Here is a 25,143-nt window from a genome sequence, read left to right on the forward strand (position 1 = left end):
TCTAGATCACCAACATAAGTTGGGTTTTCATGACTCAAGATTGCCCAATCGCTCTTTCCAAGCCAAGAATGCTCAAAATCTACTCTAACATTCTTCCAAGCATTTTATCAAACACTTGGAAGGCATACAAGAAAAGCATGGTAAATATGCAAGAAATAGTAAAATCTAACAACTATCAATGACAAGGAAAGTAAATCACAACTCAAATCAACAATTAAAAGGACATCAAACATTAAATTGCATTAAAGAAAATTAAGATCCAACAAGGTTCATGAACATAAAAGCAACAAATTAAAGGAAATGATCAAGAGAAACTAAGAAGATTAAGATGTAATAACAAGGAATTAACAAGGAAAAACTAAATCAAAACAAGAATTGAAAGTTGGATTTAAGAAAATTAAACCTAAACTACTCTAAATTCTAGAGAGAAGAGAGAGCTTCTCTCTCTAGAATTCTACCCTAAAACATGATAAAAACTAAACTATGACTACTTTTTTTCATTCCCCCTTCAATCCTTGGGTTTCAATAGCATTAGAAATGGGTTGGATTGGGTCCAAAAGGAGCTGCAAAATCGCTGGGGGCGATTTCATTAAAGTGGGCCACGGACAGCATCGGTACGTGCACGCAAAGTGCGCGTGCGCGCCCCTGAACGCGAAGCAACATATCGCAAATTTTATATCATTTCAAAACCCCGGATGTTAGCTTTCCAACGCAACTAGAACCGCCTCATTTGGACCTCTGTAGCTCAAGTTATGGTCGTTTGAGTGCGAAGAGGTCGGACTTGACAGCTTTACGGTTCCTTCATTTCTTCATGAGTTCTCCCATTTTGCATGCTTTTCTCCTCACTTCTTCCATCCAATACTTGCCTTATGAACCTGAAATTAGTCAACAAACATATCAAGGCATCGAATAGAATTAAAGTGAATTAAATTTAGCTATTTTAGGGCCTAAAAAGCATGTTTTCACATTTAAGCACAAATCAAGGGAGAATTGCAAAACCATGCTATTTCATTGAATAAATGTGAGAAAAGGTGATAAAATCCCTCAAAATAAGTACAAGATAAACCACAAAATTGGGGTTTATCACACATTCTATGAGACTAGCTAAACAACAAGACCCCAATAAGAAAAAGAGAAAGAACAATAAGAGTTTGAAAAAGAAAGAAAATGAAAAAGAAATAAGGCTAGGCACCAAGGGTTAAAATCTTGAGGGATGCGTCTGTGGTGTTCCTATACAATGGATCTGCTTGGATGAATAAGTTCTCTGGAGTACTTCATCACTTGGTAACTTGGGTTAACTAACCCGGAATTATCAACTGAAAATCCACTATCAAGAGCAACCTTGCTGCAGAACATTTAGTGATCCAAAGAGATGCTGGACACCAAGACCTCAAGTAAAAGAAAATAATAAACCATATGCCTGTAGTGTGCATGTATGGGGGAGAGAGACTTGAGGGAGTAGGTCCTTAGGGGTCTTTCAACACCTAACACCTTGAACCAACTGGTTCGGGAGTGTTGGCTGAAAGCTTATTTTAAAGAGTCGCCCTCTCACAGAACACTAAGCCTAAGAATGCAATAAATCCTGAAAAGAAAGGAATATCAAGGAATAAAGATCTCATAGGATGCAATTAAGCAAGTATTCAAGAGAATGATGAGGACTGGAAACCAGTAAAGGAATGAACCTAAGTTGCTATGCATGAAACCCCATAAACCAAGAACTTTACTTCCATAATGAGAACTTGTTTCTCTTGTTCTTTCATTCATCATTTTTTATGTTTTAGTACTTGCTTAAGGACAAGCAAGCTTTAAGTTTGGTGTTGTGATGCCAGGGCATTTTGGCCAGTTTCACTGACCTTTTCTTTACTATTTTAGGGTAGTTACATGCATTTTCTTAGTAAATAAGCAAGTTTTGGGTAAAAATTCACTTACATCTTGATTCAAGCAAACATTGTGAACTTTACATGATTTCATGAGAATTTTGCATGAATTGAATGATAAAATGGATGATGCATGATCTCATGATTAAGAACCAAGCTTTGATGCACTTTATTTGCTTGATTGCAGGACAAAGGAAGCACGGAAGAGCCACGTTAGAAGCCACGTTAGTCTAACTAACGTGACCACTAACGTGGAATGGGAGCTAGCTTGCAACGTTAATGGAAAAAGTGATCACCAATAATGCCTTTGAAAGCCATCATAGCCCACGTTAGTGGCCACGTTAATTACATTAACGTGGAAGCTAACGTGGAGGAAAAGGGAAGCTCCAACGTTAGTGGTAAAAGTGAATACCACTAACATTCCAAAAAGGGCACACTTGGCCACGTTAAGAGTCACGTTAATTACATTAACGTGAACTCTAACGTGGGAGGAACAAGGAATCGCCAAAGTTAGTGACACTCACCTTTGTCACTAACGTTGGACTAAGCCAATATTACCCACATTAGTTGCCATGTTAATTATATTAACGTGGAAGCTAACGTGGAGGAAGGAATGATGGGCCAACGTTAGTGACACTCACCTTTGTCACTAGTGTTAGAGATGGCAATCACTACCATGTTAGTGGTCACATTAATGCAATTAACGTGAGACACTAACGTGGGAAGAAGGGGCATTTGAAGCGTTAGTGACAAAGGTAAGTGTCACTAATGCTCTCGAAGCTTAGGCATGCCCACGTTAAGGGTCACGTTAGTTACAATAACATGGACAACTAACGTGGGGAGAAGAGGCAAAGAGCAACGTTACTGGAAAAGGTGAATGCCAATAACGTTTGCAAAGGACCAAGAGGCAACGTTAGTGGTCACGTTAGTGCCACTAACGTTGAAGTTAACGTGGATCATTTTGGTTTGGAACGTTAGTGAAAAAGGTGATCGTCACTAATGTTCTCGAACCCACATTTTCACTTAATGTTAACACCACTAACGTCCTAACTAATGTCCATGCCTAACTCACACTTTTTCTGCAAGCAAAGCTGAGCCCACTGAAGACTATAACTGCTTCAACTCAAGATCAAAGGCCCATATCCAAGATTTGAAGAGCCAACTAGAAGATCAGAAGAGTAGTATATATAGGAGTAGTTTTGAACTAGTAAAGGAGCTTTTTGGCATTTTGGAGAACTACACTCTATATATTTTACTTTCTCTGTAATTTCTAGTTTAATTTGACAATGCATTCTTCTTTATCTTCTTCCATTTCCAGAGCTATGAACAACTAAACCCCTTTTCATTGGGTTAGGGAGCTCTGTTGTAATTTTATGGATCAATAATAGTTTTCGTTATTCTTCTTCTTTCTTTTTTCTTGATTTTACTTGAAGGCTTTCAATCTTCATCCAATTGGGTAGTTGTCTTGGAAAAGAAGCTATTCATACTTGGATCTCTTCGGAACCTTGGAAGAGGAATGAAGAGATCATGCTAGAAATGCTTTCTCATGTTGGACCAAATTGGGGTTTGGATGGATATAGTGACATATAATCCTACCAACACTTTGATTTGGGAATACATGTGGTATAATCAGTAACCATACTTCATCTCTTCTCATGAGCAATTAGACCAAGGAATTGGCTATTGATCAAGATTTGAGAGATTGAATTACCAAGGAATTGGAATCCAATCACTTAAGATTACCAAGGAGATCAATGAATGCATTGATTGAGGAAGAGATGAGAATGAACTTGATCCGGAGAATACAACATCTCTTGAGCCCAATGAATCCCCCATTTCTGATCTTACCCATTCTCTTTACTTTCTGCCATTTACTTTTATGTTCATTTCCCCAAACCCCCGTTTAAGATTCTGCAATTTAATTTCCGTCATTTACATTCTGCCATTTACTTCCAGCAATTACATTTTCTGTTATTTACTTTCCTGCCATTTATTTCTCTGCAAATCTCAACTCAATTTCTGCTTAGCTCAACTAGAACATTCATCTGATTAAAGTTGCTTGACCAATTAATTCCTGTGGGATTCGACCTCACTCTATTGTGAGTTTTTACTTGACAACATATCGGTATACTTGCCGAAGGAAATTTTGTTGAGAGACAAGTGAAGAGAGGAACTTCTGCGTGGTCTAGAATTCAGAATAAATTCCCGTTGCAAGTATAGCTTCTAAACCAACAAAAGTCCTTTCTTACAAACGTTTTGGTTGTCACATGTAACAAACCCCTTTTAAAATTGATAACCGAAGTATTTAAACCTCGGGTCGTCTTCTTAAGGAACTGCAGGGAGGTATGTTCTTATTATTGGTTATGAGTTTTGTAAATTGGGGTTTTGAAAGTAAGGAACAAGTAATTTAAATGACAAATAAAATAAATAAATAACTGTAAAATAAACTGTTGGCAGGGTATGGGAATTTGGAAGTCCTATCCTAGTTATCCTTATCAATGGTGATGAGAATTGAGTTATTGGAGTTATTGGAGTTCAATTCAATTAGCAAAGGAAGGTCAAGTGGACCAATTAGTTTGATCCTCAGGTCTTAGTAAATTCCTAAGAAAAGACTGGAGTTATTGGAGTTCAATTCAATTAACAAAGACAATAATTATCAATCACGTTGAGTTTGATAACTCATGAGTTACCAATTACTTAACCAAGGCCAAAAGGGGAAAAGTAAACTTACTTGAATAAAAAATGTCTTCAGATTGGAAGCAACAGTAACATAAATAAAAGAAAGCAATCATAAATTGAAATACCTCAAATTATATTAAATAGAAATTCGAATCTAAACATGAATGGTTCATAAGCCAAATTGGCAACAAAAGTAATTAAAAGAAAGCTTTAAAAGATCTGAAAGCAAAAGAGGAATATAAAGAAAAAGGAATATTGAACCTGATAAAGAGTCGGAATACTAAACTGAAATAATAAGAAATCCTAATCCTAAAACCTAAGAGAGAGGAGAGAACCTCTCTCTCTAAAAACTACATCTAAACTAAGAAAAGTGAATAATTCGAGCGCTCCCCCTGAATGAATGCATTCCCCCACTTTATAACCTTTAATCTGTACCTTCTGGACTTGGATCTGGGCCAAAAAGAGACTCAGAAATCGCTGGGAGCATTTTCTGTAATTTCTGGTGCGTGGCGTCTGTCATGCGTCCGCGTGAGTCACGCGGTCGCGTCATTTGGAGTTTTCCTTATCACGCGTTCGCTTCGGTCATGCATCCGCGTCATCTGTGTTCTGCTCATGGCGCGCGTCCGTGTTAGTCACACGTTTGCGTCGCTGTCTTTTCGCGCTAGGCATGCGGCCGCGTTGTCCCTGCGTTCGCGTCGTTGCCAGTTTCTTCAAAAACTCTATTTTGTTCTTTCCTTCCGTTTTTGTATGTTTCCTTTCCATCCTTTAAGTCATTCCTGCCTTAGAAGATCTGAAACTTCTCAACACATAAATCACAGCATCGAATGGTAATAGAGGGTGATTAAAATAAATAATTTCAAAGCATAGGAAGCATGTATTTCACATATATCACATAATAAGGAAGGAAAAGTAAAACCATGCAATTTACATGAATAAGTGGGTGAAGAATTGAATAAATCTCTTGAGTTGAGCACAATATATATCATAAATTATGGGTTTATCAACCTCCCCACACTTAAACAATAGCATGTCCTCATGCTAAGTCCAAGATAAAGAATAAGGTAAGGTTAAAGTGGTGGAATCTCATGCAATGCAATCTATTCTAAATGCAACTACCTAAATGCATCATGTAGTTCTAATTGTTATTCACTTATATATAAAACTTACATGTAGTTAAATTAATTCACATTCTCAAGGAATCATATATGCATAGCCAAACCCTAGATAATGTTAAAGCACTTTTACAATTGAGATGGGTAAAAATATTTTTCAAACTTGCAAGACAATTAACAATTCAAGCAGAGATATATGGTGATGAGCTATTGAACCCTCACTGGATTTTGTGTTTACTCTCTAGTCACTCAGTGTTTATTGAGTTAATCACTCCATTCTTCTTTTTATCCTTACTTTCTATAACTTTGTTCTTCATCTAACCAATCAACAATTATAGAATACAGACATACAAAAATCATGAGGTCTTTTTCAAGGTTGTAATGGGGCCAAGGTAACGGTAAGGGTATATGTATAAGGCTAAGTGAGCTAATAAGTGAATCCTTGGTTAGTCTAAGATCTCACCTAACATACATATTTTGTAATTCAAAGCTTCTTAACCTATTTGCCCAGATTTTCTCACTTTGTATTGCAAGCTCATACATTAACTTTAATTTTATCCCATGTGCATTGATTCTTTTTATTTTTCAATTGGAGAGTTTTTGTATCCCCTTAATTAAATACCAAAAGAAAAAAAATTTTTTTTAATGCACATGGTAATTCAATTGTTTTGATTGCACATGAGCATGCTTTCCAAATTTTTATTTTAAAATATCTTTATTCTTTTTAACTTTCCACCTTTGTTTCTATCATCCATGTTCCCATAAAATTTCCCACACTTAAACAATACACAATTTCTATCTTAAGCTAACCAAGGATTCAACTTGGGATTTTTGGTTTTGTTTTTCTACTTAAGGCTAGTAATGTGGTTTATAGAACAAGAGGGGATTAAAAAGCTCAAGGGGGCTAACAAGGGTGATGTAAAAGGTAGGCCAATTTGGGATAAGTGAGGAAAATTTAAAGGATGGCCTCAATCATCTCTTAGTATGTATCTATACTCTATAATTGGACATATAAATTAAAACAAAGCAAAGAACATCAGAATAAAAAGAAGGAAAAAACACACAGGAATGAAATTTATGGTTTAAATGTAACCATACAATTAAGCTCAAAACTCACAGGCCGTGTGTTCTCTAGCTCAAAAATCATATATCAGTTATACATGTCATGCAAGTAAAAATTAAGAGTTCCCATTATTCTCAATGTAAAATTTTTTTTGGGTGGCTTTAAAGTTTTAGTGTTCCTCCTGGATGAAATGTTGTTAACTAACTAACATGTTATGTTCTATATATAAGGTGTGTGGATTGTTTTTGATTATGTTAAAGTCTCTAGTTTACTTCCTTTTTATTTTCAATTTAAACCAAACTATCATATGCTAAAAGGGTAAACTTATACTAATTAATCCACATATTCTATAACTAATAAGTTAGAATTGCAACTAAACTAAATGGCTAAAATATGAACTAAGGTGCAAAATGTAGAAATAGAGTAAAAATACATGAAAAGAACAATGTATAAGTACTGAAAACTAAAAATAAAGATAAAAATACAGAAAAAATAAACAAAATAAGATAGAAAGAGTCTATAGTGGTTCACCAAAAAAGAAATACGCCAGGGATGGCGACCTCCCCACATTTAAAATAAAGCATCGTCCTCAATGCTCACTCAAGCTGGGTGTGAAGGAGTGTCATCACCGGAAGGATGGGCTGCTGGAGTCTTGGTGGTGGCCTGAGGATCTGCAGACTGGAAAAGGGTAGGAAGATCTGTGTGCTGCAGCGGAGGCTCTGACTGGATAGGAATATCGGGATTTGCGGCTTGTATCTAGTGTGGCTCCTCCTGCTGTGGCGCAGCCTGCTCTGAGCCTGCCTGCTCAGCCTGGGTATGTGTTTCCTCCTCATGAGCGCTCGCTTCCGCCTTAGATGTGTCAGAAGGGGTGTCAGGCTCGGAGGGGATGTCGCCGCCGGATCGGATCATCAACTTGAGGTGCTCATAGCGTCGCTTGTTACGACGCTCCATACGGTCCAAGCGGGCGAAGAGTCAATGCACCAAATGGTAAATAGGCTCAGGAGCAGGTGGAGGTGCAGTGGGTGGGGCTGGTGCAGTAGTGGAAGAAGAGGGAGCAGCTGAAGGCGTGGCTGTCTCAGCAGAAGCGGTGAGGAATGGAGGTGTATAGCCTAAAGCCCAAAACTTCCTACTATGAGGGATAATCTTTTTGCAGTCCGCAGCAGGTGGCTTTTCATCAGCATCCTCCCAAGGCATGTCAGCTCGACGGCCTAGCTGGGTGACTAGGTAAGGGAAAGGAAGGGTGCCTCTGACATGAACCCTGGCCATAAAGTGTCGGATGAATCGTGGCAAATACAGGTCCCTACCCTTCAGTACACACCAGAGAAGGATGATCATAGTGGCAGGCAGCTCCGTCTCATGAGTGCTCGGTATAACAAAGTTGCTCAGGATCTGGTGCCAGAGCCGAGCCTCATCATTCAGATACATAAGCTTGATTCCTTTAGGCATTGTGGTGTTCTTACCCATGACCCATGGGACAGTAGGGTCAAGGGCTATCCTCTCCTTGACAGCATCCCAGTCGAATCTCAGAAACCTCATATCCTCTTCAGCCTTTTGGTAACCGTCAAGCTAATCTGACTTAGGCTGAAGGCGCAGAATATCCTCAATGGCCTCTTCAGTGACCAGTATCTGTTTCCCTCTGAGGTTCACTGCATCCAGGGAAGTCTTGAAATAATTGCAGTAAAACTCTCTTACCCAGGAAGCATTGACCTCAGTCAGGTTTCTCTCCAAGAAGAACCAGCCTCTCTGTTTGATCTGATCGGAGGTGTATTGCTATAGTTCTTCTGGAATTTTCAGAGTCCTCTCCAGGTACAGGTTTCTGGAGGTGGCAAACACGGGATACTTCAGCTCACAATATAGGTTTGCAAACTTAATGGGATCATTGGCAGGGAGGAGCTGGTCAGCCTTCTCCTGCGGGGTAAAGTGCTTTTTCCGCCAGGAGTCATCATGCATGATCTCCAGGATAGACATAGAGGATTCACCTCTTTTCTGTTTGCCAGTTGTTGCCTTTTCTTCCCCCTTTCTTTGAGGTCAGACATCCTGAAAAATAGAAGTCTAGGATATAATTAAAGCAGGAAAACAAGTAGGCAAATAACAAGATAAGCACAAAGTGGCAAAGGAGCAGTAGAATCATGAAATGAGTTAAAGAAATGTATAGTTTGGATTGTTTCGGAGGTAAAAATCTAAGATAAGAAATCACAATCCAAAATAATTTATGAGTGGAATACTTGTTAATTAGGAGCAACAATAAGCATGCCATGAGTTAAAAAGTTGAAAGAGTTAGTCAGAAAGCAGAGGGGGAAGTTAAAAAGTTAAAAGTGGGTAAAATTGAAAAAGAGGTTAGAAAGCGAAAATCAGTGAGTTAGTAAAGAGAAAGTCAGAGTAGTGGCATGATGATTGGTTTCTAAGTAACAAGAATTTCACAATTTAAGCAACAGACAACTCATATTCAAGCAAGGGAATCAAGTTGTTGAGGATTTATATAGATATAGAAATAGCGAAAAGTGAAATCTAATCATCAACAATAAGATTTATTAACCGGGAAAACAAAAGGAATAAGAATGCTGGCCCGTGCATTCATGAATTGGTTTGGGAAGAGCTAAGGAATGCAAAATTGAAAATGCCAAAACCAATATATGAATGAGAATCAAAACGATTTACAGAAAATTGGGCAGCATTCCGGCTAAAATTGGATGTTCCCGGGTAATAAACAGCAAGCAGAATAGTTCATAAAAATTAAAACAAATCTGTAAATAGACATAAATAATATGAACATGAAAGAGCAGTTGCAATAGCAGCATGAACAATGAGAACATAATATGAACAATACTAACATCACAGCAACAGCAGAATTGTAAAAATTATAAAACAAGTAGCAAGAACAGCGCAATGAATTAGGCCTAAATCCACTAACCACATCCTAGCTACCTAACCACCTAGAATCCACTACAACATACATCTCTAACTATCCTAAATTTAAACATAACTGAAAAAATATGCAAATAATTATGAATGAAAGAAAGGTGGCATTCGGCGGAACCTGGTAGGTGTATGAACTAAGCTAGGGAACTGAGAGATGGCGGGGGTGTGGTTGTGGTGGTGCTGGGAGGGGCACGGTGGCGCGGTGGTGGTGGTGGCTGTTTGTGGTGGCCGGGGATTTCGGGTAAGGTGACCGGTGGAGGGGGGTTGTGGAAGAAGAATGGGGGTAAGGGTGGTGGTGGTGGGAGGCGCAGCGGTGGTGGTGCGGTGGTGGTGGTGGCCGCGCAGGGGGGGCAGCGGTGGTGGAGGAAAGAAGAGAGGAGAAAGAGAAGAAACAGAGGGAAGGAAGAAGAGGGGGTGGCGTCGCGGTCGTGGCTGGGTGGTCGAGGGTGGTGCGGCCGTTGGAGTTGGTTGGGGTGGTCGTAGTGGTTGTGGGTGGCTGGGGGGCAGAGGGGGAGCAGTGGGGGGTTTGGGGGGAGAATGGGGCGCGATGGGGGTAGAGTTTCGCGTCACTGGGGGTTAGTGAAATTCAATCCACGCGAACGCGTGGGGCACGCGGTCGCGTGGTTAGGGTGGATGGGGGTTGACGCGATCACGTGAGTGACGCGATCGCATGGAATGGGTAAAAGGGTGAATGACGCGGTCGCGTGAGGCATGCGACCGCGTCGCTGGAAATTGTGCTAAACACACAATTCCAGCGTCGTTTCAGCGCAACTCTCTGTCTCTTTTGGGGTGTTGTGCAATCCACGCGACGCGAACGCGTCGCTCACGCTTTCGCGTGGGATGGATGTTTTGCAAGTGATGCGTTCGCGTCAGGGACGCGAACGCGTGGGCCCTTTTGTGCTAAACGCACAACAGCCGCACGATTCCAGCCCAGATTTCTGGGCGTTGGATTTTTACGCCAATTTCCAGATCACGCGTTCGCGTGATTGACGCGGACGCGTGGGGGGTGGTTTTCTCAACTGACGCGATCGCTTTAGCGATGCAGTCGCGTCGCACTTCTTCCTCTCTTTTTTTTTTGGATATACAATTATGCAGTTATGCAGTATGTGATGCCAATGCAAATTCTTACGAATAATATCTAGGTTCAATGAAAATAAAACAATATAAAAATAAACAAAACGAAATAAAATGGAAACAGAAACGATCATACCATGGTGGGTTGTCTCTCCACCTAGCACTTTTAGTTAAAGTCGTTAAGTTGGGCATTAGATAAGCTTCCTGTTATGGTGGCTTGTGCTTAAATTCATCCAAAAATTTCCACCAATGTTTGGAATGCCAACAGCCTCCGGGGTCCCAAACTAGGCATGTGAAGCTTTTGAGCAGCTTCAAACAGGTTCTCAGGCTCCCAGGGTGACGAACATCAGAATATTTTCCAGGATCCCAAACTTTGCTTTTAAATCCGCCTTTGTCTTGATCTATATGCTTCCATCCGGGCGGTTCAGAAATTGTATTCTCACCAGGGTGACCAAACGCCTTCCGAGACCCATTCAATTGAACATGATACCAATCCGTGCACTTCGAGTTGAAGCGTGGAACCTTATTGAACCTTGTGCACCAGCTCTGAGTACGAGCCATTTCCCTCTTACTCTTAAAGCCGCAGAGAGCTCTAAGCTGGCCATCTGTTTCAAGAAAACCATATTCAAGTGGAAAAATAAAGTTAAAGGTTAAGGATTGTACCCACTTGAAGCTTGTATTGGGTGGTAATGGCCTTGGGATAGGTGTTTCTAGTGGTTCTGTAAGTTCTACTCCCAGGTAATCTTCTGCGAATTCCTCCACTTCCTTGCAAACTTCTTCAAATGCAACCACGTATTGATCAAAGTATTCGACATCTTCCGCATCACTCAAGTCATAAGTTGGAGGTTGAGAAAAATCTACCTCGACATCATCTTCGTATTCACTTGGATAAGGTTCTTCAATCTCAGAGAATTCACTTGCGGATGCAAGTTCATTACTAGGAGAACTTGACTTGAGACTATCATCATCAAGGAAATGTGCGTCTTGGGTTATTCCGTCTAGTTCTTCATGAAATACCTGCTTTGGGGGTTGTGCACTACCCTCCTTGGCATTAATTGTAACGTCCTTGACGGAATTTTTCACAACTCTGGATTCCCATGGAGGTTCAGCATCTCCTAAATCTTCAATCATTACTTCTTCTTCTTGGATAATTTGAGCTTTCTCCAATTGTTCCAGAACAAAGTTATGCTCATTACTGCCCACTGGGGTTTCTAGTGTTTCCTTCATACTACGTTCGTCATTAGATTCTCCACATAAAGCTATTGGAGTTCCTTGAGGGTCTAAACGTCTGGAAGATAATTGATGTATTGCTTGCTCCAGCTGATGAAGGGTTGTATGAAGTTGATCTACTGTTTCCTTGAGGCGAGCCTGTGATTCTCGAGGTGATGGATTTGGACATGGTACATAGGGAAGTGGTGGTATTTGGGAGTAATTGGATTGGAATTGGGGTAAATAAGGATCGTATGGTGGTGAATGGTGAAAAGAAGCTTGTGAGTGTGGTAGTTCAAAGTTATGTTGAGAGGATGGTCTATAGGCACAGGATGGGGCTTGTTGGTAGTTACAAGGGTGTCCATCATATCTATCAGCTTGGTATGCATTGTAGAATGGTCTTTGTCCATGATATCTTGGAGGGTGTTGTTGCCTAAAAGGTTGATCAAATCCTCTTGGCTCCATCCATCTTTGATTTCTCTGACCTTGATGCATGTTCCTGCTATAACTTCTGTTCCCTTCAACAATATTAGAACCAAACTCAAAGCGAGAGGGGTGAGAATTCATAGTATCTAATAAAAAAATAAAAAAGGGAAAAACAAAAACAAATGAACAAATAAAAGAAAAAATATTTACAATAACCAATAATAAGGCACACGTTTGCAGCTCCCCGGCAACGGCACCATTTTTGAAGAGAGGAACTTTTGCATGGTCTAGAATTCAGAATAAATTCTCGTTGCAAGTATAGCTTCTAAACCAACAAAAGTCCTTTCTTACAAACGTTTTGGTTGTCACAAGTAACAAACCCCTTTTAAAATTGATAACCGAAGTATTTAAACCTCGGGTCGTCTTCCCAAGGAACTGCAGGGAGGTATGTTCTTATTTTTGGTTATGATTTTTGTAAATTGGGGTTTTGAAAGTAAGGAACAAGTAATTTAAATGACAAATAAAATAAATAAATAACTGTAAAATAAACTCTTGGCAAGGTATGGGAATTTGGAAGTCCTATCCTAGTTATCCTTATCAATAGTGATGAGAATTGAGTTTTAATCCCACTTAGTTAGCCTTTACTAAAGCAAAGGAAGGTCAAGTGGACCAATTAGTTTGATCCTCAGGTCTTAGTCAATTCCTAAGAAAAGACTGGAGTTATTGGAGTTCAATTCAATTAGCAAAGACAATAATTATCAATCACGTTGAGTTTGATAACTCATGAGTTACCAATTACTTAACCACGGCCAAAAGGGGAAAAGTAAACTTACTCGAATAAAAAATGTCTTCAAATTGGAAGCAACAGTAACATAAATAAAAGAAAGCAATCATAAACTGAAATACCTCAAATTATATTAAATAGAAATTCGAATCTAAACATGAATGGTTCATAAGCCAAATTGGCAACAAAAGTAATTAAAAGAAAGCTTTAAAAGATCTGAAAGCAAAAGATGAATATAAAGAAAAAGGAATATTGAACCTGATAAAGAATCAGAATACTAAACTGAAATAATAAGAAATCCTAATCCTAAAACCTAAGAGAGAGGAGAGAACCTCTCTCTCTAAAAACTACATCTAAACTAAGAAAAGTGAATAATTCGAGCGCTCCCCCTGAATGGATGCATTCCCCCACTTTATAACCTCTAATCTGTGCCTTCTGGACTTGGATCTGGGCCAAAAAGGGATTCAGAAATCGCTGGGAGCGTTTTCTATAATTTCTGGTGCGTGGCATCTGTCACGCATCCGCGTGAGTCACGCGGTCGCGTCATTTGGAGTTTTCCTTATCACGCGTTCGATTCGGTCATGCGTCTGCGTCATCTGTGTTCTGCTCATGGCGCGCGTCCGTGTTAGTCACGAGTTTGCGTCGCTGTCTTTTCGCGCTAGGCATGCGGCCGCGTTGTCCCTGCGTTCGCGTCGTTGCCAGTTTCTTCAAAAACTCCATTTTGTGCTTTCCTTCCGTTTTTGTATGTTTCCTTTCCATCTTTTAAGTCATTCCTGCCTTAGAAGATCTGAAACTTCTCAACACATAAATCACGGCATCGAATGGTAATAGAGGGTGATTAAAAAAAAATAATTTCAAAGCATAGGAAGCATGTATTTCACATATATCACATAATAAGGAAGGGAAAGTAAAACCTTGCAATTTACATGAATAAGTGGGTGAAGGATTGAATAAATCTCTTGAATTGAGCACAATATATATCATAAAATATGGGTTTATCAACAAGTTTCCGTGCATCAAGTTTATGGCGCCGTTGCCGGCGATTGATTTTGTATCAATAATGATTAAATTGGTGGATAACTAGATTGAACATTTTTCTTTGTTTGATTTAATTTCATTTGAGTGATTTACTTTCAGTTTTAGTTATTTTCTTCCCTTTACCCCTTACCCGTTTGTGATGTTATCTTCATTTTTACAATTCAGTTCACTAACCCACTAACTGTTTGATATATTGCATCACTCACACTAACAGCACCCCGAATAGGAGTAACTTCTCCATCAATTCTCTTTCTTGCTTTTTGCTCTGTTGGTTGTATGACAGGTAGAAGAAGCAGAGCTTCAACTTCCTTTGATTCTGAACCTGAGAGGACCTTCCTTAGATTAAGGAGGGAAGCAAGAGGAAAGAGAGTCATTGGTACTGAGGAGGAGGAAGAGTACTTTGAACCAGACATGGATGAGAATTTGGAGAACCATCATGAAGAAGAGGCTCACAACCATGGCAGAGAAGGTCCAGTGCATCATGCTGGACAAGAGAGAAGAGTTCTGGACTTTTACATCAATCCAAACCCAGGAAATTGTGGAAGTAGCATCCTCGTGCACGAAATTGTGATCATCAATGGCGCCAACAACTTGGTACGCACAATTGTAATCTCAACTCTTTATCACAACTTCGCACAACTAACCAGCAAGTGCACTGGGTCGTCCAAGTAATAATTGGTCCAATGCGCTGTCACTGCATGGCTAATCATCTGTCGATTCTCGATCATACTGGAATAGGATTTACTATCCTTTTGCGTCTGTCACTACGCCCAGCACTCGCGAATTTGAAGCTCGTCACAGCTATCCCTTCCCAGATCCTACTCAGAATACCACAGACAAGGTTTAGACTTTCCGGATCTCAAGAATGGCCAACCATGGGTTCTAACTTATACCACAAAGATTCTAATATCTCAGACTCGGTCCTCTGTATTAGATATCTAAGAGATACTCATTCTAGCTTGTTTGCATGTAGAACGGAAGTGTTTGTCAGGCACGCGTTCATGGGTGAGAATGATGATGAGCGTCACATAATCATCACATTCATCATGTTCTTGGGTGCGAATGGATATCTTAGAGAAGGAATAAGCTTGAATTGAATAGAAAAACAATAGTACTTTGTATTAATTCATGAGGAACAGCAGAGCTCCACACCTTAATCTATGGAGTGTAGAAACTCTACCGTTGAAAATACATAAGTGATAAGGTTCAGGAATGGCCGAGAGGCCAGCCCCCAAACGTGATCTAAAGATGAAACTAAAGATAATCCAAAGATGTAAATACAATAGTAAAAAGTCCTATTTATACTAAACTAGTTACTAAGGTTTACAGAATTGAGTAAATGATCCAGAAATCCACTTCTGGGGCCCACTTGGTGTGTGCTTGGGCTGAGCATTGAGCTTTACACGTGTAGAGGCTTCTCTTGGAGTTGAACGCCAGTTTGTAACCTGTTTCTAGCATTTAACTCCACTTTGCAACCTGTTTCTGGCGTTTAACTCTAGAATGCAGCATGGAACTGGCGTTGAACGCCAGTTTGCATCATCTAAACTCGGACAAAGTATGGACTATTATATATTGCTGGAAATCCCTAGATGTCTACTTTCCAACGCAATTGAGAGCGCGCCATTTGGAGTTCCGTAGCTCCAGAAAATCCACTTTTAGTGCAGAGAGGTCAGAATCCAACAGCATCTGCAGTCCTTCTTCAACCTCCGAATCTAATTTTTGCTCAAGTCCCTCAATTTCAGCCAGAAATTACCTGAAATCACAGAAAAACACACAAACTCCTAGTAAAGTCTAGAATTGTGATTTTTATTTAAAAACTAATAAAAATATACTAAAAACTAACTAAATTATACTGAAAACTATGTAAAAACAATGCCAAAAAGCGTATAAATTATCCGCTCATCACAACACCAAACTTAAATTGTTGCTTGTCCCCAAGCAACTGAAAATCAAATAGGATAAAAAGAAGAGAATATACAATAAATTCCAAAATATCAATGAAACTTAGCTCCAATCAGATAAGCGGGACTTGTAGCTTTTTGCCTCTTGAATAGTTTTGGCATCTCACTTTATCCATTGAAGTTCAGAATGATTGGCATCTATAGGAACTTAGAATACAGATAGTGTTATTGATTCTCCTAGTTCAGTATGTTGATTCTTGAACACAGCTACTTTATGAGTCTTGGCCGTGGCCCTAAGCACTTTGTTTTCCAGTATTACCACCGGATACATAAATGCCACAGACACATAACTGGGTGAACCTTTTTAGATTGTGACTCAGCTTTGTTAAAGTCGCCAATTAGAGGTGTCCAGGGTCCTTAAGCACACTCTGTTTTTGCTTTGGACCTCGACTTTAACCACTCAGTCTCAAGTTTTCACTTGACACCTTCACGCCACAAGCACATGGTTAGGGACAGCTTGGTTTAGCCGCTTAGGCCAGGATTTTATTCCTTTAGGCCCTCCTATCCACTAATGCTCAAGGCCTTGGATCCTTTTTATTACCCTTACCTTTTGGTTTTAAGGGCTATTGGCTTTTTTCTCTTGCCTTTTGGTTTAAAGAGCTTTTGGCTTTTTCTGCTTGCTTTTTCCTTTTCCTTTTCTCTTTTTTTTTCGCTATTTTTTTTTTCTGCAAGCTTTTGTATTCACTACTTTTTCTTGCTTCAAGAATCATTTTTATGATTTTTCAGATTATCAAATAACATGTCTCCTTTTTCCTTATTCTTCAAGAGCCAACATATTTAACATTCATAAACATCAACTTCAAAAGACATATGCACTGTTCAAGCATTCATTCAGAAAACAAAAAGTGTTGTCACCACATCAAAATAATTAAACTAGTTTCAAGGATGAATTCGAAACCCTGTACTTCTTGTTCTTTTGTTTTTAAAACAGTTTTCATTTAAGAGAGGTGATGGATTCATATTCATAACTTTAATGCATAGACACTTAGACACTAATGGTCATGTAGTAAAGGCACAAACATAAATAAAACATAAATCATGGAAACTGAAAACAGAAAACAAATAAACAAGGAGATTAAGGAATGAGTCCACCTTAGTGAGGGTGGCGTCTTCCTCTTATTGAAGAACCAATGGTGCTCTTGAGCTCCTCTATGTCTCTTCCTTGTCTTTCTTGCTCCTCCCTCATAGCTCTTTGATCTTCTCTAATTTCATGGAGGATGATGGAGTGCTCTTGATGCTCCACCCTTAGTTGTCCCATATTGGAACTTAATTCTCCTAGGGAGGTGTTGATTTGTTCCCAATAGTTTTGTGGAGGAAAGTGCATCCCTTGAGGCATTTCAGGGATTTCATGGTGGGGGATTTCCTCATGCTCTTGTTGAGGTCCATGATCTCTTGTTTGCTCCATCCTTTTCTTAGTGATGGGCTTGTCCTCTTCAATGAGGGTGTCTCTGGCCTTAGGTGCCATAAATGGTTATGAAAAAAAAAGCAATGCTTTTACCACACCAAACTTAGAAGGTTTGCTCGTCCTCGAGCAAAAGAAGAAAGAAAGGATGAGAAGAAGAAGAGATGGAGGAGATGGACGTGTGTGAATGGTTCGGCCACTGGGGGTTTAAGGTGGTTATGATGTGTGAAAAGGAAGGAGTGATGGTTTGAATTTGAGTGGGTGGGTGTATGATGGTTTTGGAGGGGAATTGGAGGTGATTGGTGGAGGTTATTTTGGGGAAGAGAGTTATGAAAAGGTGTGAAGAGGAGAGAAGAAGTGGTGGGGATCCTGTGGGGTCAAGGACTTAACATCCTTGCTCCAATTAGGCATGTAAAACGCCCTTGCTGTGCAATCCTGGCGTTTAACGCCACACTGTTGCCTGTTTCTGGCGTTAAACGCCCAAATGTAGCTTGTTTCTGGCGTTTAACGCCAGGTAGATGCTTGTTTCTGGCGTTAAACGCCAGCTTGGTGCCTGTTTCTAGCGTTAAACGCCAGACAGATGCTTGTTTCTGGCGTTTAAACGCCAGACTGTTCTCCTCCAAGGTGTGCTATTTTTCATTCTATTTTTCATTCTGTTTTTGATTTTTCAGTAGTTTTTGTGACTTCACATGATCATCAACCTAAAGAACACATAAAATAACAATGGAAAATAAATAAATAAATATGATTAGATAACATTGGGTTGCCTCCCAACAAGCGCTTCTTTAATGTCAATAGCTTGACAGTGAGCTCTCATGGAGCCTCACAGATGTTCAGAGCATTTTTGGAACCTCCCAACACCAAACTTAGAGTTTGAATGTGGGGGTTCAACACCAAACTTAGAGTTTAACTGTGGCGGCTTTTGTTGACTCTGTAGTGAGAGAAGCTTTTCATGCTTCCTCTCCATAGTTACAAAAGGAGATCCTTGAGTTTTAAACACAAGGTTGTCCTCATTCAGTTGAAGGATCAACTCTCCTCTGTCCACATCAATCACAGCTTTTGCTATGGCTAGGAAGGGTCTTCCAAGGATGATGGATTCATCCTCATCCTTCCCAGTGTCTAGGATTATAAAATCAGCAGGGATGTAAAGGCCTTCAACCTTTACTAACACGTCCTCTACTTGTCCATAAGCCTGTTTTCTTGAGTTGTCTGCCATCTCTAATGAGATTCTGGCAGCTTGCGCCTCAAAGATTCCCAATTTCTCCATTACAGAGAGTGGCATGAGGTTTATCCCTGACCCAAGGTCACATAGAGCCTTCTCAAAGGTCATGGTGCCTATGGTACAAGGTATTAAGAACTTTCCAGGATCCTGTTTCTTCTGAGGCAATGTCAGTTGATCCAGATAACTCAGTTCGTTGATGAGCAAGGGAGGTTCATCTTCCCAAGTCTCATTACCAAATAATTTGGCATTCAGCTTCATGATTGCACCAAGGTACTTGGTAACTTGCTCTTCAGTGACATCTTCATTCTCTTCAGAAGAAGAATACTCATCAGAGCTCATGAATGGCATAAGGAGGTTCAATGGAATCTCTATGGTCTCTAGATGAGCCTCAGATTCCTTTGGTTCCTCAGAGGAAAACTCCTTGTTGATCACTGGACGTCCCAGGAGGTCTTCCTCACTGAGATTCACGTCTTCTCCCTCCCTTGTAGGTTCAGCCATGATGGTTAAATCAATGGCCTTGCACTCTCTTTTTGGATTCTCTTTTGTATTGCTTGGGAGAGTACTAGGAGTTTCAGTGACTCTTTTACTCAGCTGGCCCACTTGTGCCTCCAAATTTCTAATGGAGGACTTTGTTTCATTCATGAAACTTAAAGTGACCTTAGATAGATCAGAGACTATATTTGCTAAGCTAGATGGATTCTGCTCAGAATTCTCTGTCTGTTGCTGAGTGGATGATAGAAAAGGCTTGCTATTGCTAAACCTGTTTCTTCCACCATTATTAAAGCCCTGTTGAGGCTTTTGTTGATCCTTCCATGAGAAATTTGGATGATTTCTCCATGAGGGATTATAGGTATTTCCATAGGGTTCACCCATGTAATTCACCTCTGCTATTGCAGGATTCTCAGGATCATAAGCTTCTTCTTCAGAAGAGGCCTCTTTAGTACTGTTGGATGATTCCTTCAATCCATTCAGACTCTGAGAGATCATATTGACTTGTTGAGTCAATATTTTATTCTGAGCCAATATGGCATTCAGAGTATCAATTTCAAGAACTCCCTTCCTCATAGGCGTTCCATTATTCACAGGATTCCTTTCAAAAGTGTACATGAACTGGTTATTTGCAACCATGTCAATGAGTTCTTGAGCTTCTGTAGGCATTTTCTTTAGGTGAATGGATCCACCTATAGAATGGTCCAGTGACATCTTTGATAGCTCAGACAGACCATCATAGAATATATCCAGGATGGTCCATTCTGAAAGCATGTCAGAAGGACACTTTTTAGTCAGTTCCTTGTATCTCTCCCAAGCTTCATAGAGGGATTCACCTTCTTTCTGTTTGAAGGTTTGAACATCCACTCTAAGCTTACTAAGCTTTTGAGGAGGAAAGAACTTGGCTAAGAAAGCCGTGACCAGCTTATCCCAAGAGTTCAGGCTATCCTTAGGTTGAGAGTCCAACCATATTCTAGCTCTGTCTCTTACAGCAAATGGGAAAAGTATAAGCCTGTAGACCTCGGGATCAACCCCATTGGTCTTAACAGTATCACAGATCTGCAAGAATTCAGTTAAGAACTGAAAAGGATCTTCAGATGGAAGTCCATGAAACTTGCAGTTCTGTTGCATCAGAGAAACTAATTGAGGTTTAAGCTCAAAGTTGTTTTCTCCAATGGCAGGAATTAAGATGCTTCTTCCATGTAAATTGGAATTTGGTGCAGTAAAGTCACCAAGCATCTTCCTTGCATTGTTATTATTTTTGGCCATGTCTCCTTCTTTTTCGAAATTTTCAGTCAGATTTTCTCCAGATAGTTGTGCTTTAGCTTCCCTTAGCTTCCTTTTCAGAGTCCTTTCAGGTTCAGAATCAGCTTCAACAAGAATATTCTTATCCTTATTCCTGCTCATATGAAAAAGAAGAAGAAAACAGAAAAGAAAATATGGAATCCTCTATGTCACAGTATAGAGATTCCTTTATGTGAGTAGAAGAAGATATGAATAGAAGAAGGAGAATCCAAACACAAGGGTGAGGAGTAGGTTCGAATTCTTAGATGAAGAGGAGTGTTAGTAAATAAATAAAATAATTAGAAAGAGATGAGGGGGAGAGAATTTCGAAAATTAAATAAAAGAAAAGAAAAATATTTTTGTTTTTAATTAAAATTAAAATTAAAATTCGAAAAAAAATAAAAATTGAAATTAAATTAAATTTAAAACAATTAATTAATTAAAAAGGAATTTTTAAAAAGAGGAAGGTGATTTTCGAAAATAGAGAGAGAATTAGTTAAGTAGTTTTGAAAAAGATATGATTGAAACAAAAAGATAGGATTGATTGAAAAAAAAATTGAAAATCAATTTAAAAAGATAAAAGGTTAGAAAAGATTTTGAAATTGATTTTTGAAAAAGATATGATTGAAACTTATTTTGAAAAAGATTTGAAAAAGAAATTTAAAAAGATTTGATTTTGAAAATTAAAGTTGATTACTTGACTATCAAGAAACAAAAAGATATGATTTACAATTTAAAGATTGAACCTTTCTTAAGAGGCAAGTAACAAACTTAAAATTTTGAATCAATCACATTAATTGTTTGCATTAATTTCGAAAATATGATTTAGAAATAAGAAAAAGATTTTGAAAATCAATCATAAAGTTTTCAAAAATATGAAGGAAAAATTAAAAAAGATTTGATTTTTGAAAAAGATTTGAAAAAGATAGAATTTTTAAAATTGAAAATTTGATTTGACTCATAAGAAACAACTAAATTTTAAAAAGTTTTGAAAAAGTCAACTCAAATTTTCGAAAATTTTGAGTAAAATAAGGAAAAGATATTTTTTTATTTTTGAATTTTTAATGATGAGAGAGAAAAACACAAATATGACCCAAAATATTAAGATTTTGGATTAAAACCAATGATGCATGCAAGAACACTATGAATGTCAAGATGAACACCAAGAACACTTTGAAGATCAAGATGAACATCAAGAACTTATTTTTTTGAATTTTTTTTAAAGAAAAGAAAAACATGCAAGACACCAAACTTAGAAATTTTCAAACTTTAGACACTAATAATTCAAGAATGTATATGAAAAATAAGAAAAGACACAAAACATTAAAATTTAAAGATCAAACAAGAAGACTTACCAAGAACAACTTGAAGATCATGAAGAACATATGCATGAGTTTTCGAAAAATGCAAGAAAGAGATAAACATGCAATTGACACTAAACTTAAAACTTGACACAAGACTCAAACAAGAAACATAAAATTATTTTTTATTTTATGATTTTAAAGATTTTTTTGGATTTTTCAAAAATTCTTTTGAAAAGGAAAATAAGGATTTCAAAATTTTTAATAGGAATTCTAGGAATCTTGCAATGTTAGACTAAAGCTCCAGTCCAGGAATTAGACATGGCTTACTAGCCAGCCAAGCTTTCAGTGAAAGCTCCGGTCCAAAACACTAGACATGGCCAATGGCCAGCCAAGCTTCAGCAGATACAAATTAGACATACAACAGCTGATACTTCATCCAACTTCATATGCTGATAAATGGAAGCCTCGGTCCAAATAAATTAGACATGGCTTTACAGCCAGCCAGGCTTCAACGTGCTTCATGAAACACTAGAATTCATTCTTAAAAATTTTGAATAAAAATATATTTTTTTGATTTTTTTCGAAAATAAGAATAATAAAAACAAAAAGGTTAAAATTAAAATAAAGTTACCTAATCTGAGCAATAAGATGAACCGTCAATTGTCCAAACCCGAACAATCCCCGGCAACGGCGCCAAAAACTTGGTGCACGAAATTGTGATCATCAATGGCGCCAACAACTTGGTACGCACAATGGTAATCTCAACTCTTTATCACAACTTCGCACAACTAACCAGCAAGTGCACTGGGTCGTCCAAGTAATAAACCTTATGTGAGTAAGGGTCGATCCCACAGAGATTATCGGCCTGAAGCAAGCTATGGTCACCCTGTAAATCTCAGTCAGGTGGATTCAAATGGTTATCGTGAATTGATAATAAAAAAGATAAATAAAATATAACTAGGATAGAGATACTTATGTAATTCATTGGTGAGAGATTCAGATAAGCGTATAGAGATGCTTTCATTCCTCTGAACCTCTGCTTTCCTGCTGTCTTCATCCAATCATTCCTACTCCTTTCCATGGCAAGCTTTATGTAGGGCATCACCGTTGTCAATGGCTACATCCCATCCTCTCTGTGAAAATGGTCCAATGCGCTGTCACTGCATGGCTAATCATCTGTCGGTTCTCGATCATACTGGAATAGGATTTACTATCCTTTTGCGTCTGTCACTACGCCCAGCACTCGCGAGTTTGAAGCTCGTCACAGCCATCCCTTCCCAGATCCTACTCGGAATACCACAGAAAAGGTTTAGACTTTTCAGATCTCAAGAATGGCCATCCATGGGTTCTAACTTATACCACGAAGATTCTAATATCTCGGACTCGGTCCTCTGTATTAGATATCTAAGAGATACTCATTCTAGCTTGTTTGCATGTAGAACGGAAGTGTTTGTCAGGCACGTGTTCATGGGTGAGAATGATGATGAGTGTCACATAATCATCACATTCATCATGTTCTTGGGTGCGAATAGATATCTTAGAGAAGGAATAAGCTTGAATTGAATAGAAAAACAGTAGTACTTTGTATTAATTCATGAGGAACAGCAGAGCTCCACACCTTAATCTATGGAGTGTAGAAACTCTACCGTTGAAAATACATAAGTGATAAGGTTCAGGCATGGCCGAGAGGCCAGCCCCCAAACGTGATCTAAAGATGAAAGTAAAGATAATCCAATGATGTAAATACAATAGTAAAAAGTCCTATTTATACTAAACTAGTTACTAGGGTTTACAGAATTGAGTAAATGATGCAGAAATCCACTTCTGGGGCCCACTTGGTGTGTTCTTGGGCTGAGCATTGAGCTTTACACGTGTAGAGGCTTCTCCTGGAGTTGAACGCCAGTTTGTAACCTGTTTCTGGCATTTAACTCCACTTTGCAACCTGTTTCTGGCGTTTAACTCTAGAATGCAGCATGGAACTGGAGTTGAACGCCAGGTTTCATCATCTAAACTCGGGCAAAGTATGGACTATTATATATTGCTGGAAAGCCCCGGATGTCTACTTTCCAACGCAATTGAGAGCGCGCCATTTGAAGTTCTGTAGCTCCAGAAAATCCACTTTGAGTGCAGGGAGGTCAGAATCCAGCAGCATCTGCAGTCCTTCTTCAACCTCTGAATCTGATTTTTGCTCAAGTCCCTCAATTTCAGCCAGAAATTACCTGAAATTACAGAAAAACACACAAACTCCTAGTAAATTCCAGAATTGTGTTTTTCATTTAAAAACTAATAAAAATATACTAAAAACTAACTAAATTATACTGAAAACTATGTAAAAAGAATGCCAAAAAGCGTATAAATTATCCGCTCATCACATCCAAAAGCCAACCATACATGCCAATAACTTTGAACTAAAACCCCAGCTCATCACCCTTGTTCAGAACAACTGTTCATTCGGAGGAAGTGTCTAAGAAGATCCCAATCAACATCTCACCACCTTCCTAAGGATATCTGATACTGTGAAGTCTAATGGTGTTCATCCTGACACCTATAGATTGCTTTTGTTCCCCTTTTCACTCAAGGACAAAGCATCTAAATGGCTGGAATCTTTTCTGAAGGAGAGTTTAACAACCTGGGAAGATGTGGTGAACAAATTCTTAGCGAGATTCTACCCTCCTCAGAGAATTAATAGGTTGAGAGCTGAAGTACAAACATTCAGGCAACAAGATGGTGAAACTCTCTATGAAGCATAGGAGAGGTTTAAGGACTTGACAAGAAGGTGTCCACCAGACATGTTCAATGAATGGGTGCAGTTACATATTTTCTATGAGGGTCTTTCTTATGAATCAAAGAAGGCAGTAGACCACTCATCCGGGGCATCTCTGAACAAGAAGACCATTGAAGAAGCTATAGATGTCATTGAGACTGTAGCTGAGAATGATTACTTCTATGCTTCTAAAAGGGGCAATACTAGAGGACTGATGGAGCTGAACAACGTGGATGCACTGCAGGCTCAAAACAAGATGATCATCAAGTAGCTGGCTGACCTTACCAAGAAGATGGAAAGAAACCAAGTCGCAACAGTCACCACCTCATCAGCAGCTCAAGAAGGAGTGAACGCAGAGGTAGAGGGTGATCAGGAACAAGCCAACTACATTGGAAACTCACCTAGGCAGACCCATGATCCATACTCCAAAACTTATAATCATGGTTGGAGAAACTACCCAAACTTTGGGTGGGGAGATCAACAAGATCAAGGCCAAGATCAGAGACGTCACAACCCCAACAACAATGCAGCTCACC

The 25,143-nt window shown here is 39.0% G+C and overlaps 1 non-coding gene across 1 annotated transcript; it reads left to right on the forward strand.

Annotated features, from left to right (window-relative positions):
• The first annotated feature begins 20,023 nt into the window (after window positions 1–20,023).
• On the forward strand, window positions 20,024–20,131 carry LOC148561911 (small nucleolar RNA R71). Its single transcript, XR_015886459.1, has one exon. It is a non-coding gene; the product is annotated as a small nucleolar RNA R71 (small nucleolar RNA).
• The last annotated feature ends 5,012 nt before the right edge of the window (window positions 20,132–25,143 follow it).

The sequence above is a fragment of the Arachis ipaensis genome, chromosome B6 (genome assembly GCF_059453495.1).
Source record: "Arachis ipaensis isolate K30076 ecotype BB chromosome B6, ASM5945349v1, whole genome shotgun sequence".
Taxonomy (NCBI): domain Eukaryota; kingdom Viridiplantae; phylum Streptophyta; class Magnoliopsida; order Fabales; family Fabaceae; genus Arachis; species Arachis ipaensis.